At 48.6% G+C, this 20,309-nt stretch overlaps 1 long non-coding RNA gene across 3 annotated transcripts in view; it reads right to left on the bottom strand.

The window, feature by feature from the left end:
* LOC144824941 (uncharacterized) overlaps nucleotides 1-20,309 on the bottom strand; it is a 498,402-nt gene that overhangs the window by 411,707 nt on the left and 66,386 nt on the right. For all 3 annotated transcript variants that reach the window (XR_013609197.1, XR_013609195.1, XR_013609196.1), the window contains exon 4: nucleotides 10,620-10,760. This is a non-coding gene — a long non-coding RNA (uncharacterized LOC144824941). The remainder of the gene's footprint in view (nucleotides 1-10,619; nucleotides 10,761-20,309) is intronic.

The following is a 20,309-nucleotide window of genomic DNA, read 5'->3' as shown; positions in this document are numbered from 1 at the left end:
GCTTGGCAGTTCGGGCTGGACTGTTCCCATGAGGCACAGGGTCAGACTGATTTGCATATAGCTATGTCTGAACTAGGGTGGCAGAGTGGGCTAAATAAGGGTGATGGATTAAACCCAGATCTTTTGACTGTGTTTGAGTGTTTGATTGGTTCAGATGCTCCGTCCATCACCACCCCCTTTTGTACCGCTTTTGGCCGCCATAAGTGTGGCAGGGTATGCTCAGACGTGAGCCCCTTACTCACTTTGCCACTGGATTTAAGCAAGCCGGGCTGAAGATGACTGTAATGCCAGAAACCGGTCCTCGTAGCTTGTTTCCGGTCCAGGGAAGGCATGGCTTGGCAGTTCGGGCTGGACTGTTCCCATGAGGCACAGGGTCAGACTGATTTGCATATACCCATGTCTGAACTGGGGTGGCAGAGTGGGCTAAAGAACGGTGATGGATTAACCCCAGATCTTTTGACTGGGTGTGAGTGTTTGATTGGTTCAGATGCTCCGTCCATCACCACCCCCTTTTGTACCGCTTTTGGCCGCCATAAGTGTGGCAGGGTATGCTCAGACGTGAGCCCCTTGCTCACTTTGCCACTGGATTCAAGCAAGCCGGGCTGCAGATGGCTGTAATGCCAGAAACCGGTCCTCGGAAGCTTGTTTCCGGTCCAGGGAAGGCATGGCTTGGCAGATCGGGCTGGACTGTTCCCATGAGGCACAGGGTCAGACTGATTTGCATATAGCCATGTCTGAACTGGGGTGGCAGAGTGGGCTAAAGAACGGTGATGGATTAAACCCAAATCTTTTGACTGGGTGTGAGTTTTTGATTGATTCAGATGCTCCGTCCATCACCACCCCCTTTTGTACCGCTGTTCAGTGACTGTGTGACATGTGTGGTAGTACAACTGTGAACGTGTGGTGAGAGTATGAGTAGTAGGACCAGTGGGGTCCATTTTGGATGGCCCCTGGCTTAGCATGGTTCAAGATGGAAGGTGGATACAGCTTTTCCAGCTAGTGGATGTGTGCTAACTGCATTATTGTGGCTGGAGGATGGAGATTGGGCTCCTGTAAGAAACATAATTATTATTTGGGGTGTGTGACTACCCATCTCAAGAAATAATCACATCTCTTGTCAGGGTGAACCATCAAAGTCACCAAAATAACCTGAGCTCAACTCCCTGGTAGCTATGGTACTGAGCAGACAGGCTTAACTTTGGGCAATGTGCAAAATATTTATGCACTACTAAAACAGTAATGTAGTGAAATGCTAAATAATAAAAATCCCAAATCAAATTTGAAAAGAGTACAATTTAATAAACAAAATGACACCAAAATTACAAAATCCAATAAGGGGAACCAGAGATATGAGATTTTAAAGATTTAAAGTTTTAAGATAAAATAACAAGAAAAAGTACTAAGTCTACAACAGTCATTCTTAACCTGCGGTCCGGGTTTCCATAAGGATCCGCTACACCTATTCAGAGGGTCTGCAACAGCTTAGAAAATAATTTAATGTTAACAAATTAATAAAGTATATATAAAAAAAGAAACAAAATTGAAAATGTTAAAACATTCTCTAAATGTAAAGAAATTGGAGGCTAAAAGTTAGTATCCTCAGATTGATTTGTGGGAACAGTGCATGTGCAGACAGTATATAGTATGGACGATGGGTGACCTCAGCTACATTTACAAAAGCTCCAACCTTCCCATTTTGATTTTTTAAAATATTTGTTTGTGAATTCAATAAAATTATTTAATCATTCGTATATTTGCTTGATGAATTCTTATGTCTGTAATTGTGTATACTGTTTTGCTGTTTTGCTGTTCAAGTCATCTAAATTGCTTAGGCTTGGGTCCCCAGATTCTAAAAATGATTCAGCGAGAGTGTCCCCATATTACAGTAATGATTAAATGAGGGTCCACAGAAGTCAAAAGGTTAAGAACTATTGGTCTATGGTCATGGTAGATTGGGACTGATAGTCTTTTGGACGTGGTAGACTGGGATTTATGCGCAATATCAAGCTGACTGTGATGGAGCATGATTTGGATACACCAACTAGGTTTGTCCTGGTCAAAAATGTACCTCCTCACTTAGGGCCAGATTTATAATTCAGCGGACAGGGATTCAGAGTAGATTGCTCTGTCTCCCTAGTGGAGGGACCGCCCACCAAATGTATAAATGACCACCAAACAGGTAGTTCCTTCCAATGTATTTCATTGTTTTGCTTGTTTGGTGTAGGGCTGCATCAACATGATGCAGCTCTGCACCAAACAGTTTTTGTATTTTAAAAAAGAAAAGCCTGAAACAGGATTTTCTTTTTTAAAATATAAGAAATGCCCCCTTGCCATGGGAGTTATTTCACATGGCGAAAGGGGAGTTATTTCTGTTTTAGTGTCCCTATACCACAGTTTGCCTGGCGGTGACAGACAGTAAAAAAATGATTATATGGCCACCGATCCTGATCGGGTGGTTGGGCCCGATTTACAAAGGCAATCTGAGACAAAAGTCTAACTTTACAACTTTTGGTAGAGTCATATCTGTACATCCGCAGTCGGTCCGGAATCTCCGCACCTGGGCTGTACTCTTCACACCCAAGCTGTACTCTCTGCACCCAGGCCTTACTCTCTGGCTCAGGCCGGATGAAGTGTAATCAATGGGCCAGCATACCATTTTTTTTACAAAAAGGAACATTAGGAACGTGTGATAAATAAGGCTCCTGCTTTTCTGTTTAAACAGATTTTAACATATAAAAGCAGACAGAATTTTTTTTTCCTTTTTCTGTATTTATAAATATAAACTGAAAAATACTGACAAACCAGATTTCGACAAAGTACTTCAGCCCTGGGTTGCCTAATCTGGTGCACAGAGGAATGCAGCTGCACTCAGCGTGTGCTGCATCTCGTAGTCTGAGAGTGCTTCACTTCATTCAGGTGAGCTCAGGCAGTGTTTCACCCCAGAGTTGCCTAATGTGATGCAAAGAGAAATGCAGCTGCCATCTGCACATGAGAGGCGCCCTTCTAAGAGGGCAGACTCTTAGTACCGCATTTGGCACTCTCCTTTCATAGGTCATTCATCAGTACCCCTGGGGGGAGCCTTGGGTAGTTATCCCCATCCGGCATGCTCTTCCCGAGTCACTTCTGGATGTGTGCTGGGGCTCATGGTCAGAGAGTGTTTCGCTTTATTCAGGTGAGCTCGGGCAGTGTTGAAGCCTGTTGCTCCTGCTTCTGAACGTGCATTGCTTTACCTTGGTCGGCACTTTCAGCAGCCCCTTATCTTTAGGTTCGCTCCAGAGGGGAAGGGAAGGGGAATGGGGAGGGCGAGCAGTGCATTGCTCTATTGTGTATGCAATTTTGCAGTCCTTTTGTTGCAGGTCGAAACACTTTCAGACAGTTAATCAATTTAAATACTTTCATTGAGTAATCTAGGATGCTGCATCCGAAAACCATCATGTGAACCTGGGCATATCACTTAATTTCCACATGCCTGTAAACAATGCATATGAACAGGTCAATTTAACTGGTGCTCGGGTAAAACACTCCAAGACCTCCGGGCCCAGTTCCATTGTACTTTGTGTTTGCTCCGGGAAAGAAAAGTTTCCGATGTTGAAACAAAGCATTTCACACCCTCCTCCCCTCAAAAATATGAACTTGCGTATCAGCAAGGTATAAATAGTGTACGCGGGAAAATTATTATCTCCTCCCTTTAAAATAAAATAGGAAAAAAATCTGCCAAAAGAATTTCTATGTAGGTCTAAATAATCCCAGAGAAGTTATTCTGCAATGAGAATACAAGAATGAGTTGCTTCCTCAAAGACACAGCTTGACATTTGACCTCTGTCTTTGAAAGCACAGCAAATGTGACAAGATAAGAACAGTATTTAAAGGCCTCTGGTACCTAGGGTGTACAGCCCCACGGTAAAGGTTTCCTAATGCAAGTTACTCAAGGTCTGTTTAGGCCTATGTTCTCTTTAAATTAATTTTGCAAAGATTTCAGATGAATATATTGTGTTTACTTAATTTGAGGTATATATAAATATATCTAAACCTATAACAACTGAATGCAAGTGTGCCATGTCTATTTCACCCCTTGGGCGCGGCCGCGATTCTGCACAAGTGCGGCCGTTTTAATGAGTGGGTGGGTTAATGACGGCCCCCAGCCATCATCTGGACACGGCCACCGTGATGCATGACGGACAGGGGCCGTCATCAACATGGAAGGGGTTAAATACATGTGAAAAAATACTAGCTGTAGCGTCTTCTTTTGTTTGCAACAAAAATAAATGTGGATAAATACAGATAAAATTAGCAAAAAATAAATATGGATAAAAACAGACCAAAATGATAAAAATAAAAAAATACGATAAAACTGGGATCACTAGTGATAAATGGTTGAAGAGGTCAAGAAAATCAGTTTGGGCAGGGAAAAGTGTGTGGCCGGACACTACATCATATCCCAGAAAATTTTACTCTTTTGCATCATGGTACATGCAGGCCACATTTACGTTCCCCTCAGTTTTGAGCAGTCCATGATTTGCGCTCCCCTCAGTGTTGACTTTAGTGTGACACTACAGTCAACACTGAGGGGGGGCGCAAATCATAGACTGCATGTATCATGATGCAAAGGAACAATGGTCACAATCACATGGTCACAAATTGCTAGGGAGTACCCAATAGCTCCCCAGGTGAGGGGGATCAGGATTCTGCAAGGCGTCCACTAATGCCTCCCAAGCCAGGGCCATGTTAAGTGAGCACAACCATATTGAGCCTTCCGGAGCAGCACCACACTCTCATAGCCCGCCATCTCAGCAATTCCTTCTTCCAAACCTCCACCCCAGGACCCTTCGGGATCTTCCAGGTTCTTGTGATTTCTCTTTTTTCAAGAATAAAAGCCAGATCTCGCAACCTGCTGGTAGTTTTATTTTTAGCAGGGATGTCCTTCTCAGTAATATCAGCTAGGCCGCCAGTAATTTCCTCCCAGTAATTCCATAGCTCCGGACATTCACAGAACATGTGGAGAAACTCAGCCCCCATCTCCCCAGAGCTCAGGAACTTCGTTCTCTCCACTGCAAAGTGTCTGTTAATCCTTCCAAAGATGAGATATGCTCTGTGCTCTGTGTAGCACATAAAAATTATTAAGGTTTAAACGGGCATTTTCGGATACTTCCCCCAAGTGTCCTTCTAGAATGGGAACTCCCAGGTCTTCCTCCCATCTCGGTCTAGGGGTTCCCAGAGGTGTCATCAGGTCCCCCATGTCGTTCTATAGTGACAAGTAACTGCTTTAAAGGCCCCAGCTAAAGTAACCAAGTATTTGCAGCACTTAGTATGGAGTGGCTCTGCCATGCCCATCCCCGTGTCTGCGGAGTGCTGCCGTAACTGCACCATGGAGGTGGAAATGACCCTGAGGTGAATCATGCTGCAAGCGGAACTCCTCAAATGGGAGGAGCATCCCATCTTCAAATGGGGCCCCAAGCATCAATGCACCTGCCGCTACCCAGTTCGTCAGCTCTCGTCAGCTCTTGCCAGTCCCCCTCATGTGGCAGCACTTCTAGAAATCTCAGTGAGATGTCAGGGGAGTATGGTCATTGTACTTGTGTCTTTTGCAGGCTTCGAGTCTAGCAGCGGCGCAACACTCGAAATTCAGTGGTATCATCCACTCCGGGATGGGGAAGCCTAAGAAGTATCCTCATCAATCAGGGATGGTCAGGCCCAATGACCTCCTGGGGGTGAGTCTACCCGCTATCTGCTGTGTTAGCCACTGAAGCTGTGCCGACAGATAGTTTGTCTCAAAATCCGGAACAGCCAACCCACACTCCTCCTGTGAGAGGCCAGTGCTACTTGTCTATTGTCCATAACATATAGGAAGCTTGTAATGAGTGTGTCAATGTCCCAAAAAGTTGCCTGAGGGATCCAGACCAGCAACACTACAAAGAAGTAAAACAGGCGGGGGAGGACTATGACTTTTAGTAAGGCCACTCGGCCCGCCACCAAAAGGGGCAGTGTTTTTTAGAAATCAATGCTAGAGTGGTGCACCTGAATGGCCTGTCCCACATTCCCCTCCAGTGGGGGTCATAAATCCGTACAATGTAGGGTAAGCACTGAGGTTTATATTGTAGAGTCCACAATTCCTCTGTAGGAGAGATTTACATGAGTATCATTGTGGGGAATATGCAAGAATTTTGCCATTAGACGTGTAAACCAGAGAGGGAACCAAAGCGCTCCAAAAGACCATGGGCGCCCGTCAGGGCCCTCGCCGCATCATGCAGGAAAATCAGCAGGTCGTCTGCTTATAACGCAATATGTGTACCTGGGCTCCTACCACTGTACTCTCATAATCTTTCCCAGCCCAGGCATGAGAAGCCAACTGTTCCATGGCCAGAGCAAAAAGTAGTAGTGACAGAGGGCAGCCTTACCTAGTGCCGCGCCCCACTCTGTAGCTATCCAGGATAATGCGACCTGTCCTTAATCTGGCCGAGAGATATGTATATAACAATTTGGTCCAGTTCCCAACCCCTGATCCAGGCCAAAATAAGTCCTCACACCATAGAGGAAAGCCCATTCCAGGCTATCAAAAGCCTTTTCAATGTCCACTGCAAAGATCACAGCTTGCTCTCGATCATATGCATCAGCCTCTAACAGTGTGAGGAGTATACAGACAGTGAGTTCGTATTTCGGCCCGGAATGAATCCCACCTGGTCAGAGTGGATTAGGGTAGGCATGTGGTGAAGTAGTCGGGTAGCTAGGATCCTAGTCAATATTTTGTAATTGATTTTTAACATCAATAATGGGCGAGCAGTCTTCTTGTCGTGGGCTTGCTTCCCCGGTTTCAACAGTGGCACGATCAGGGCCTCCAGTGTAGAAGGGGGTAGTAAGCCTGTGTCCTTGGCGGACTTATAGAGGTCTACCAACTTGGGGGGCCAGGATGTCCACATAAGTGGAGCAAAACTCAACCGGTAGTCCATCCGTGCCTGGTGTTTTGTTCCGGGCCATGGACTTTATGGCAGCACTGATCTCCTGAAGGGTGATATCTCCCCCTGGTACTTCAACCTCCTCCATCTTAGTCCTAGTGGCATAGGGTTATGGTCAGAGATGGTCCATGACAAATATTCAGTGGTGCAGACCATCTCGTGTATATCCGGCATGCATAAAACTGCAACCAGGCCCAAATGTAGGTCATGCAGGGTCTATTAAGTGCCCTATATGTTGGAAGAAGACCCCCGGGCGTACTCACACCATTGTCCTCTCGCATTGGCTGAGTAGATGGTATAAAAGGCCTGTCCCCTCATTCTGCGCTGCAGCCCTGCTCCCTCCTTGGCAATGTAGTGGGTCTCCTGAAGGAACGCTATCTGAACCCCATGTCTGTTGAAATAAGAGAAAACTTTGTGTCCCTTGGCCAGGGTATGCATCTCCCTAATATTCTAAGACAGGTCTTTGTAAGTCACAGGGTTTGCCAATGTGTGTAGGAGACTGGAATCAAAGGACACCACCGGACTCTGACAACCTGAATACAGGAACATCTCCTACTATGGCATAAAAGGAGGCACTTAAACAGAGCATGAACCATATGCCGCCCACAGCGTACAAACAACTAACTCCCAAAGTCCCATACCCCAGGATAAGCAGGTAAGCACCTGCCATCCAAACAGGCAACCAACATGCAAGCATTAGTGGGTGCACATACTGGAACCTAAAAAAAAACAGGACAATGACCAAAGAAGAGCGCCGTACACAGCCCCTCCACCCAACTAGCTATATGAAAGTTGGGTCATATCCCCAAGAGCCCATTATCATATCAGTAATGTACCTCAGAAACAAGTGCAGTCACTCCTCAATAATCAACATAAGTCTTACAGTATGCCAACTGCATTAGATGATGTCGTCTGCTGGGCCAGGATTAACATCAGATAGATTATCGTCCAAGTCTTCAGCAGAACTGACACCATGCATTCGGTCTCAGTCCTGGGTAATTTCTTCAACAGCAATGAGGCTGGGCTCGTTCCTCATCTGCTGAGCACCACCACAACCTCCACTGCTCTTTGTTGTTTTCGCTGGGCTTCCACACCTGACAGGGCCTTCCCATGTGGAACTCCAACACAGTGCCTCGATCTTTTCCGCTCGGGTGAGTGTCTCGGGGGCCCTTGGCTGGGACCAGCTTGTGGGTGCTTCTCAATACAGTCCCACACTTCCTGTGGGGTCCAGAAGAGCTGCACCCCCTCTGGGGTCACCACCTGCAGCCGTGCTGGGAATAACAAGGCATAACTCAGTCCCATTCAGCGCAAGAAATGTAGATCGCTGCCTCTGGACTTCTTCGGTAAAATCAGGAAAGATCATGATCTTGTTGTTATCAACTCTGATGTCCCCATTATCTCTAGCCTGGGCAAGGATGTGGTCACAGTCCCTCTAATTTAGGAGCCTGGCAACCACTGGTCGCGGCAGTGAGCCCTGCAGAGGCGGTCGAGTTGGGACCCTGTGTGCCATCTTCAGGGCATAAAAAGAGGAGAGGCCATCTGCCACCACTTCTTCACACAGTTAGCAATCCAAATAGGCTAATATGTCCTTCCCCAAAACGCGCTCAGTTAGACCTATGATGCGAATAATAAAAACGTTGTCTAGGTGATTTGCACAAGTATTTGGAGGCGTAGGAAATATTAGATAGATTACACAAAATAAAATGCTTTTGTTGTAAAAAAAAAAAAACAACAGGGGGAAAACTTGACAGATGAAAAGCGATTAATATGCTTTCTTTTTCTTTTTTCTCTGCGATCTATTTTCACTGTCCTCTGCTCTGTCTAGGGTTCGGACTTTGTCCTCCATGTGTGTGAGCTTCTTACGCATCAACGCCCCATATGAGGGGAAATCTGCCATGGTTCTCTCCACTGTTGTGCCGCCGTCAGCAAGACGGCGATGGCCATCTTTCAGTAGACATGGGCCCCTCCCCAAGCTATCAATTTTAGTTTCCAATGCCTCTCTAGAAGCAGTGATGACCCATAAGATATCTTGGAGAGTGGGACCCTCCTGGAGTCTTTTTGTGAGGGCAGTATTGCGACTGCAAGCACACTGGCTGTCGCTGTATTCATGGCTTGTCCTCCGGCATCCCGGTCAAGTTTTCTGGTTACTTTGTCCATGGTTACGCATCAATGGGTAGCAATACTAGCTTTCTGAGTGAGTCCCCATCTGTGCAAACCCAACCCAGTAGTATCTGTGATCCAGAGAGTCACCAGGCTCATCTGCCTGGGCCCAGGGGCCTAACAGCAAGGGTCACACTCAGCAAGTGGTTCATAAGAATGTCAGTTGTCGGTGCCAGTAACCACCTCATGGGCCACCTCACGGGCTATGGTAGGAATCCACCACTCGCCCCCCATGCAGCTTAGGCTAAGCAGCCGGGTCAGGCTCCAGCAAGCCGATACATTTAGGCTCCCCTCCTAATCCTCTCCAGCAAGGCCGCTTTCAGAAAAACTCAGGGCATGGAGCTACAGCGTCCTGTAGATCCGACACTACGGCACAGCACCACAGGTCTCTCCGCAGTGTTCCAGTAGGAGTAGGGCAGCTATCCCCTTTGCCCTTGCACCGCTGGAATCCTCAGAATAATTCTCTTCACTCCGCACAGTACTTAGGACCAGGCCATAGGTATAGGCGGTGTTATGCAGGTCAGCAGCCCCATCATGTAGTCTGCCCCCTCAAGGGTCCCTTGCAGGCTCTTCATTGCAAGTCCTTACAAATGCTCTAGGTATTAGGCAATGGAGTAGAGCACAGGGGCAAAACCCTCAGAAATCCGGACCTCAACCTCGAACCCCCAGCCTGTGAAGGGCTCCAACACAATGTTGCACAATGTTCCTAGGAGCATCCAGCAGCTGCCGGCCTCTACCGCCTCTCGTCATCACCTCCCTTATAAGCACAGGAGGCAGCCAGGCATTCAGGGCAGAATACTCCCCATGATTGACCGCGCGTCGCTATGTTTCTTTACCACGCAGATATGAGCAGACTGGAAGGCCGTCAGCAAAGTGCCCCAGCAGGTCTCGCCATCACACAACCAGCTGGTCCCAGCTCCGTCAGCCTTCTGAGGAAGTGCACGGGTCCTCACAGTCACCACCTGTCTCCCCTCTGCTGTTAGTAATTGCGCAGCAAGGATCCTTTATTTATAAAGCTGTAGCTTCCCCGCCATGTCAGCGGATCTTGGTCAGGTCCAGTAAAAATCATCTTGTAGTGTTGTCTCCCTGTTAGGGTTTGTGCATAGCAAAGATTGCACTAGTGGTCTCTGTAATAGCTCTCTTTTAAACATACGATTGAAAGCCTTTCTTGTTATCTCAGCCCCCCCCCTTAGGCTTCTGTGTATGTTGCTCAATGTACTCACAAGTTTCGACATTGCTGTCTTGTTTACACATTGGACCTTGCTTGTACCAAGGCTTCTTTAGAGCACCCCTCCCTAGGCCATGTGTTAATTCAACTCATTTGCATAATAACTGAAGCTCTGCACACCTTTCAAGAACATGTGCAGCATGTGAGAACCACACCAAGGGTTTCGAGCCACTCCCAGCTCTTCGAACCACACCCAGCTCTTCGAACCACACCCAGCCCTGTCTATAAAAGGTAGCCCCCGAGCCTCACCCAGTGCTTGTGCTCGTCTAACTCCTGCTTACCTGAGAACAGATCCTTCGGCGCTGGCACTCCTGCTCTCTACAGACCTTCATCGGCTTCAACGGGCGCGGCTGCTGGCTCTTCCTTCTTCCGGTTTCCGGCTCCTCCTTGCCTCAGCCCCTCTCCTGTCCAATACAAACGACCTGCAAAAGAGAAAGAGGACATGGTTAGACTGATCAGTATCCCTTTCCAGCAACAAGTAACTGCAAAACATTTTATTACCTGAAAGAACTTTGACATCGATTTCTGGATTCGTGTATAAACAATTTGGAACAAGATACCTTCCACGAACATTGTGATTCAAACCCTTTGTTACAAGAAAACTTTGTGGAACTTTGTGAAATAAACATTGTTTTACATGGAACTTTTAAGAATGGAACAGTGGAAACCATTGACAGCAAGGCAAACAGTAAATCAAGGACTTGCACAAATTACCTGCTGTATTTTGATGTAAAAGTACAGTATTCATTTTATAAAAATTCTGGAAATGTGTGAAAAGTGAGTTTGCTATTAAGAATTTAGGCTTTAGTTATATTAAGGTGAATGTTTGATATTGGTAATTCTGATAATGGTATTCGTTTAATTTTATAGAAGCTTTACGGTAATAGAAAGCACATCCCAGAACAGTAACACATTCCAAACCTGGAAGCTAGAGACCAGGATCCAAGAGGTACTTTTAGAAGAGAATTTCTAATAGATAAAGGGATAGTCAGGAACACATTTAGGAATAGGTTGCACTTACCTGTTTTTTGTTTATATTTCAATAGGCACCAGTTTCTACAGAATTCAGAGAGGGACGCAGATTTTAGCAGCACTTCAACATTGGAAACGCAGGAACGGTGTTGTCTCTCTTTTTTTATTTTATCCACTTCCCCCCTTCCCTTGAGCTTCTGGTTCTTAGTGCACTGTCTAAAACTAGTGTGCTGGAACAAGCAGTTTCAGGGTGGGGTCGGACTGTCTTCAACCTCCATCAGAACTGAACAGAAACTCAGGTGAGCTGGGCTTTGACAGAAGCACAAGCCTTAAAATATTCAGTTCTGTTGGACGATGAATGCCGGGGAAGAAATAGAGGGCATGGGCGCCACGGATATGGCGCAGGTCCTAAATGAGGACTTGGCCCATAATGAATCAGTGTCTGGCATCTTGCAACATATGCAAGAGGAAATAGAGAAATTAAAGATGGAGAACACCTCTTTAAAACAGGATGTAAGCAGGTATAAACCTAGGGGATCTCAGTGGAACACAGCTTTTACGCCTTTGTTTAAAACCTCCTCAGAGACAGGGGCGCGATCAAAACATACAACTTTGCCTCCCCCAGTTGAGGTTACTGTTAATGTTCCTAATGCTGTGCCTTTAGCAGCACCTGAACGTTTTCATGGAGATAGTAACAAATTCCATGTTTTTATCAATCAATGTCAATTACACTTCGTTTGTAAGCCACAACAGTTCCCTACTGATGCTACGAAAGTGGCATTCGTCTTGTCTCATTTGGGTGGCACAGCAGCCAATTGGTCAATTCCTTTCGTGGATAGAGATGATCCCATCCTTCATAATTGGAACCAATTTAAACGTACTATGACCAGCCTTTTTGCAAAACACACTTTCATGCAGGCAAGTGATAATGAGCTTTTAAATCTTAAACAAGGTAACAAGGATTTATTGACCTATCTCACTAGTTTTAATCGTTTACTCACCGAGACACAGTGGCCAGAAGAAAAGCGTGTCTCTCTTTTTTATAAAGGTTTGAGAGACGAGTTAAAAGACGCGCTGGCTCATATCGTCTATTTGCCAGAAGACTATTCTGACTTTGTAGATTTAGTTGTGAAATTGGAACACAGACTAGGAGAAAGAAAGGGAGATAAATCCAAACTGGAATCACGGTTAACTTTTATTAGACACGAGAAGAAAGACACAGATAATAAACTCCCTGAACCTGAGCCTATGCAAATAGGGACACTCAGAAGTCCACTCACATCAGTGGAAAAAGAAAGAAGGAGAAAACTTCAATTATGTTTATATTGTGGCAAGGCAGGTCACTTTGCCAGAGAATGTCCAGTGAAACCTAAAACTTCACGAAAGGATGCTGTTTCCTCAACCTCAACTGAATCGGGAAACGATTAAGCTCGACAAGCCGGGAGGTTACTTGTTCGAGAAAACATCTTAATCAAACCTCTAATTCTGCTGCCTTCATGGTACCGCACTGTTAGACCTGACACCTTTGGCGTGGTTTTTCCCCCATCTTTTTGCCTCTGACTCATGTATTTTTGATGCTGTGCTGGATTTCGTTTTTGCTGGTTTAGATGCTTTGGACACTTTGCCACTGCTGATCAGTGCCAGAGTGTAAGTGCTCCCTCTGTAAATTGTCATATTGATTGGGTATACCTGATTGGCATATTTGTATCACCATGAAGTCCCTAGTAGAGTGCACTGTGTGTGCCAGGGCTGGTGATGACAGATGCTACTAGTGGGCCTGCAGCGCAGATTGCGCCACCCACATGAGTAGCCCTAAAATGGTGACTCAGGCCTGCCAGCGCAGGGCCTGTCTGCAGTCAGTGACTGCCATGTCCGCCTGGCCAGTGTCCCCCCTGGCTGGGCCTAACCCTTCCCTGTCTGTGCACATCAGTCACCCCTATGGAAGGCTCAAGGTACCCCCCTGAGCAGGGTGCAGTGTATAGATAAGGTAGAGCATGTACTAGTGCAGGTCACATGATCTGGTAGTGAGCGGCAGCCATTTTGTGTGCTCACTGCTGTAAGGCTATCTTGCTCCATAGAGTAACATGGGGGAGGCTGGTCCCAATGGATACCAGCCTATCTTCCCATAGGAACAAGATTGGACATAAGTGAATGATATCCCTGAACTCAGAATTTAATAACACATCTTTTAGTGAAGGTTGTTTTTAAATCCTGTGCTTGAGAATAGTACTATTAGAAAGTGGCTGTTCTCTTGTCTAACCTTTCTGTGTGCCTGGGCCTGTTTGTGGATTGACTGTCTGGCCTGAGTGTGACAGGGGCTGCAGAGCCCCCAGGGGATTGTCTGAGTCAGCCCGTGGATGAAAGGCAGCATCTGCTGCCAGGGAAGTGGGAGGAGATCACACCTGATAGTGACAGGGCTGTGCCTGCCTGACCACAAAGCTGGCTCCACCCCCCTGCTGGGCGACTGTCACCTCTGTCCCTGACACTGAGAGGAAGAAGGAAGCCAGGAAACCCCCAGTGCCTCAGCTACACCCAGAACTGGTTTAGACCGGGCTCAGGGCCCACTTGCACAAAGACTTCAAAGGACTTCAAAGACTTTTTGGGGTATTAGAGAAGGACCCCTGACTACAGATAATCAGATTCTACAATCAAGAAGGAACCTCTGCTGGAAGAAGGACTGCTGGAGAACTGAAGGAAGATTGCCTTGCTGTGTGCTCTAAGGGCTGACCTGTTCTGTTGTTGCAACTGAAAGCTGAGGAGGAGAAAGGGACTTTGCTGTGTGCTGTGACCCTACCTGCTTGATCTACCAAGACTTTGCTGTGTGCTGTGTCTTCACTGAATCTCCAAGGGCCTGAGAAGAGCTGGCCTCCTGTTGGGAACCCAGGGTTAAAGGTTCCTAAAGCTTTGCCAAGAACTGCTGAAACATCGTGCTGTTTTGGACCTGGAGCGTGTGGTGCTCAACTGCGAGCGTGGAGGGAAATCGGTGTGCTCATCGGCACATTCCTAACGAGGGTCGGAGGTCTGTGGTGCCTCCCCTCGTGAAATCCGCTCCAAAGTGGTTGTGAGGCGAGAGAGCGGTCTATTCGTGACCAGCGCCCTCAAAAACCATCTGCCGCCTGTTCACCGCCGCTGCCCGGGGCCAGGAATACCCCCCAGAAGTTGCCGTTCGGCGCGAAGGCTGCCGCGGCTAAGATCGGAGCCGCCGCGCTCCCCTTCGCTGAAGGAGCCGAGCCCCCTCACTGACGCCGCGACGGGATAGGCCCGTGCGGCGCAGCGTCATTGCCGTTGCCGAGCCGTGATTGGCTGAAGATCGGATCGTCCCTGAAGGCCTGTCCCGGGAGCCGCACTGCCATTGGCTGACTCCCGGGTGCTGCTGGAGGCTCGACCAGAGGGCCGCGACCGGATTAGGCCGCAGTCGTGAAGTCGCCGAGGAGTGGTGCCTGAAGCTACCCCAGCGAGGAGCCGGAAGCCGAGTCAGCCGTTCGACCCCGTCCTCGCCGGGGTAATCTCCGAAGTGCCGCGCTCTGTTCCTGGCCGGAGTCCCAGCGCTGAAGCGCCGCGTCAGCTCCCCGCCGCTCCCCGAAGACCAGAGAGCGGGCGGAGGGCTGCCGGGACCGGCCGGGACCAAGGGGAAGCCTACCTTGCTACCGCGAAGGCGCGAGAGTCACGGTGGGGCGTGATGAGAGCGCCTGGAGCTGGAACACGACGAATCTCATCGGCACGGTGCACCCAGCGCTAGTGGTGAGCCGCGCTCGCGTAGTGTGGGCCAAATAGAGTGAGGGGCTGATTTTAACAGTTAAACTACACGCTGGCATTTCTTGATTTTGCTCATTTTTATAGAGCTGATGTGAGATGAGTTCAAGGTATTATTTTTAATACTGAGACAAGAGACTTGAGACTATCTTTTATTAAGAGACTTCCTACATACATGCAACCATTAAGATTAAGTACAACCTTTACCTGAAGAAGTGATTATCGTGTATTACTGCTTTTTACTGCCTGCAACTAGATAAAGTTATATTTTTATAAAATATACTTACCTGTGTGGTCTCAGTTTGTGGTGGATTGGGGATTATTGTTGTGTTAGGTGCAATTATTATACACATTGCCTTGGGGATAAGCCTGCCTGCTCGCGCCAAGCTACCTAGAGGGAGAGCGGAGGTTGTCTACTGTGTGTATTCCTTCACCCTGACTAGAAGCAAGGGTCCCTACTTGGTCTAAGGTACTTACCTCTGCCAATTAGAGACCCCCAGATCTAACATTGTTGGACAGCGGTGCGGATCTTGAACTAATAATTGCACTTGACCTACAGTGATTTCTTGTACATCACTAGTCTAGTTTAGCAGCACAGGTTGCGCAAGATTTTTTCTTTTTGGTGAAACCCTTTTTGTTGGAAAAAGTTAGGAAGCATCATGTCTCAGAAAGCGGCAAGTGTGAGAGTAGAATTGGAACTTGAATTTGAAATTCAGGAGTTGTTCAGCTACAGTAAGGAGCAACTGAAGCAATTCTGCAAACAGCTTGGATGCCCAGCGAAGGGCAGCGCAAATAAGGAAGAGCTACGGAAAGCTCTGAGGGCCTGGTGGGAGGCCAAACATGGTGATCCAGAAGTTGTTATTGGAGAGGGAGGCACACAGGAGAATGCTTTTGTATCCAGTGATTTGCCAGTAAGGAGGTCAGCGTCTAAGGCTGGCAGCAACCACTCCAGTAGGATTATTTCTCCAGAGGAGCTGGAGGATAATCAGAGAGCTAGGGCCCATGAGATTGAGCTTTTTAAACTCAAAACCCAAGCAGAAGAGAGGAGACTGCGCCTTGAAACTGAGAAAGAGGCGGAGGAGAGAAGAAATGCTCTCGCTTTGGAGGAGAAGAAACTCCAATTGGCTCATGAGTTGAGCATGAGGGAGCTGGACATTAAATCCAAAAAGGTGGAGTCCAGTTCTAATGGTGGCAGCGCACAACCAGTACAGGCGGGTAAAGTATACATACCAAAATATCTGGTACAGAATTATCAGAGGGGTGAGGATATTTATGCGTGGTTTAGATCGTATGAACTTGCCTTAAAGATGAATGAAGTGCCTGAGAAGAGTTGGGGGGCAGGATTGTGGAAGCATTCTGAGGCCTCTGGGAGGGATGTCTTAGCACCCTTAGAAGCAGCAGGTACTTTATCCTACCCCGCTATGAAGGAGACTTTGTGCCTCAGGTATGGGCTCACTCCAGAACAGTACCGCCAGAAGTTTAGGAACTTCAAGAAGCTTGATTCAAGTACTTGGGTGGAGTGTGTGAGTATGTACACGCGTGCACTGGAAGGTTGGATAAAGGGCAGCAAAGTTACTGATTACGTGGGGTTGTGTCACTTGATTAGTTGGGAGCACTTAAGTAGTTTATGTGTTCCAGAGCTGCGCCAGCATCTTTTAGATAGCAAGTTAACTGATCCCAGTGAGCTTGCTAAAGAGGCGGACCGCTGGACTAGCACCAGGGTCCACAAGGGGGTGGTAAGTACACCAGCCAAAGGTGGACAGGGTCCCCAGCAGAAGAGTGGGGGGACATGGGTAATCAAAAGGAGTCTTCTAAAGGGCCCCAAAGTAGTTCCCAGGAGAAGGAATCTCAACCCCCCAAGTCTAAGAAGTCCCGGCCCCATAAGGACAAACAGGACAACAGGCCCCCGCCTACTTGCTTTTCATGTGGGGAGGTGGGGCACATTGCCCCCAAATGTCCAAAGAAGAACTCAGCACCCACTGGTGCTCCCGCTCCGGCGTTAGCCAGTGTAGTTTTGGGAGGGGATTTGATTTCCAGTGGGGAGGAAGGGTTAGCAGTGATGACCCTTGTCTCTTTAGGAGACCAAGAGATGGCCCAGGAAACCTTGCTGCCCCAAAACACTAAGAAATACGGGCAGAAGGTGACCATCAATGGACAGGAAATAGAGGCTCTGAGAGACACAGGGGCCAGCATGACATCTGTCAGGTGTCGGTGGGTGTCTGAAGAGCAAATTGTTCCCAAGGTACTCCGACCTGTGGTGGCAGCTGACAGTTCAGTGCGCTTCTGCCCAGTGGCAAATGTTTCATTTGAAGGGGGAGGAGTCTCCGGTATTTTGGAGGTTGTTGTAAGTGATGCCTTGCCTGTAGATTGTCTATTAGGTAATGACCTGGAGAGCTCTTTATGGAAAGAGGTGGAGCACAGGACTCACTTGGAAATGTTGGGTTTGCCTGCGTGGATCTGTGTGTCCACCCGTGCAATGACAGCCAGAGAGGGCGGATTAGCAGAGCTGGAGCCTGGAACAATGGCCCAGGGACCTGCCAAGAGAGGAAGGGGTAAAGGGCGCGGGAAACCAGCCCCCACCGTTCCCACGGTCCAGGAGGAAGCAGACCCTGAGGGGGATGCCCTGGAACCTACAGGGGAGCAGGTGGCCGAACTGGGGGAATTGCCTGAGCTGGTCCCTCCAGGGAGGAATTCTGCCAGGCTCAGAAGGAGTGCCCTTCTCTCATTGGTGTGCGGCAGCAGGCTGCAGACCAGGCAGCAGGCCTGGGGTCCAAGGAGCATTTGATCTACTGGGAGGATGACTTACTTTATAGTGAGTCTAAATTCGCTGAGCCCGGTGCAGCCCGTGTGCTGGTAGTACCCGAGCGCTTCAGGAACTTCCTACTGGGTCTGGCTCATGACGTGCCTCTCGCAAGACATCTGGGGCAAGACAAGACCTATCACAGACTTGTCACCCATTTCTACTGGCCCCCGATGAAGAAGCACGTCTCTGCCTTTTGTAAGTCTTGCCAAACTTGTCAGGCCAGTGGCAAGAGCGAAGGGAAGTGCGTGGCACCCCTCCAACCCTTTCCTGTGGTGAGTACCCCTTTTGAGCGGGTGGGCATTGACATCGTGGGGCCCCTGGACCCCAAGACAGCCCTAGGCAACAGGTTTATCCTGGTCTTGGTGGACCATGCCACTCGGTACCCGGAAGCCATCCCGCTCAGGACAGTCACAGCCCCAGTGGTGGGCCGTGCCTTGATGGGAATCTTTTCCCATGTGGGGTTCCCCAGAGAGGTGGTCTCAACAGGGGGACAAACTTCATTTCTAGGTATATGAAGTCCCTGTGGGAGGAGTGTGGGGTGACATACAAATTCACCACTCCTTACCACCCTCAAGGAAATGGGTTGGTTGAAAGATTCAACCGCACATTGAAGGGCATGATTATGGGCCTGGAAGAGCCCATGAGGCGGAAATGGGACGTCTTGTTACCATGCCTGTTGTTTGCCTACAGGGAGGTGCCTCAGAAATCCTTAGGGTTCAGTCCCTTTGAGTTGCTGTATGGCCACCCTGTCAGAGGGCCTCTCACTCTGGTGAAGGAGGGGTGGGAGAAATCCCGTGGGAAAACCCCTCAGGATGTGTTCAGCTATGTGCTGGCCATTCGCAACCAGACCAAGCGCTTCAGGAAGCTCGCTCAAGAGAACCTGGAGGCTAGCCAGGAGGAAATGAAGAGATGGTATGACCAGAACACTTCTCTGGTTGAGTTCCACCCTGGTCAGAAAGTGTGGGTGATGGCGCCAGTGGAGCCTTGTGCGCTCCGTGACAAGTGGTCTGGGCCATATGAGGTGGTGGAGCGCAAGAGCGAGGTTACCTACTTGGTTAACCTGAAGACTCTCAGGCAGCCCCTGAGAGTGCTACATGTGAACCGCCTCAAACCCCACTTTGAGAGGTCAGAAGTGACTATGCTCATGGCTACAGATGCTGGAGGGGAGGAGGATAGTGATCCTCTCCCTGACCTCCTGGCAGTCAAGGAGCAAGATGGGTCAGTGGATGGTGTGGACCTCTCGCCCACCCTGACCCCAGAGCAGCAAAAGGACTGTCGCCAAGTCTTGGGTCAGTTCGCCCCCCTGTTCTCCCTGACCCCAGGTGTCACCAAATGGTGCGTCCACGATGTGGACACTGGAGACAGCCTACCTGTGAAACAGAAGTTTTACAGGGTGGCTGACAAGGTCAGAGCTAGCATCAAGGAAGAAGTTTCCAAGATGTTGGCACTAGGGGTTATTGAGCCCTCCAGCAGCCCCTGGGCTAGCCCAGTGGTCTTAGTGCCTAAGAAAGCTGCTACCCCCGGTGGCACCCCAGAACTTCGGTTCTGCGTGGACTACCGTGGGCTCAATGTGGTCACCAAGACTGACGCGCACCCCATCCCCAGAGCTGATGAGCTGGTGGATTGGTTGGGAGCTGCCCAGTACCTGAGCACTTTTGATTTGACTTCAGGGTACTGGCAGATTGCCTTAACTGAGGGGGCCAAGGAGAGGTCAGCATTTTCAACGCCAGAGGGGCGCTTCCAGTTCCGTGTCATGCCCTTTGGGTTGAACAATGCCCCTGCCACATTTCAGAGATTGGTCCACCAGGTACTGGCGGGGCTGGAGCAATTCAGCGCAGCCTACCTGGATGACATTGCTGTGTTCAGTTCCACTTGGGAGGAACACCTGCACCACCTCTCTGAAGTGTTGAAGGCTCTGCAGAAGGCAGGCCTCACTATCAAGGCCAGTAAATGCCAGATAGGGCAGGGATCTGTGGTGTACTTGGGACACCAGGTGGGGAGCGGCCAGGTGGCGCCCCTACTGGCAAAGATTGATACCATTCTGGCTTGGGAGCCCCCCAAGACTCAGACTGATGTGAGAGCCTTTCTAGGTCTCACCGGGTATTACAGACGATTTGTCAAAGGTTATGGCACCATTGTGGCCCCTTTGACAGAGCTGGCATCTTGAAATCAGGCCAGGAAATTGAATTGGACTGAGGCCTGTCAAACTGCTTTTGACACCCTCAAAGCTGCCATGTGCACAGCACTGGTGCTTAAGGCGCCTGACTTTTCCAGTGAGTTCATTGTGCAAACTGATGCTTCAGAGCAAGGCGTGGGAGCAGTACTCTCACAAATCAATGATGAGGGCGGAGACCAACCAGTGGCTTTCATTAGCAGGAGGCTACTCCCCAGGGAACAGAGATGGAGTGCCATTGAAAGAGAAGCTTTCGCTGTGGTCTGGGCT

This window comes from Lissotriton helveticus, chromosome 3_1, assembly GCF_964261635.1.
Source record: "Lissotriton helveticus chromosome 3_1, aLisHel1.1, whole genome shotgun sequence".
Classification (NCBI taxonomy): domain Eukaryota; kingdom Metazoa; phylum Chordata; class Amphibia; order Caudata; family Salamandridae; genus Lissotriton; species Lissotriton helveticus.
The sequence above is the reverse complement of the archived record's forward strand: the minus strand, read 5'-3'. Positions and strand labels throughout refer to the sequence as shown.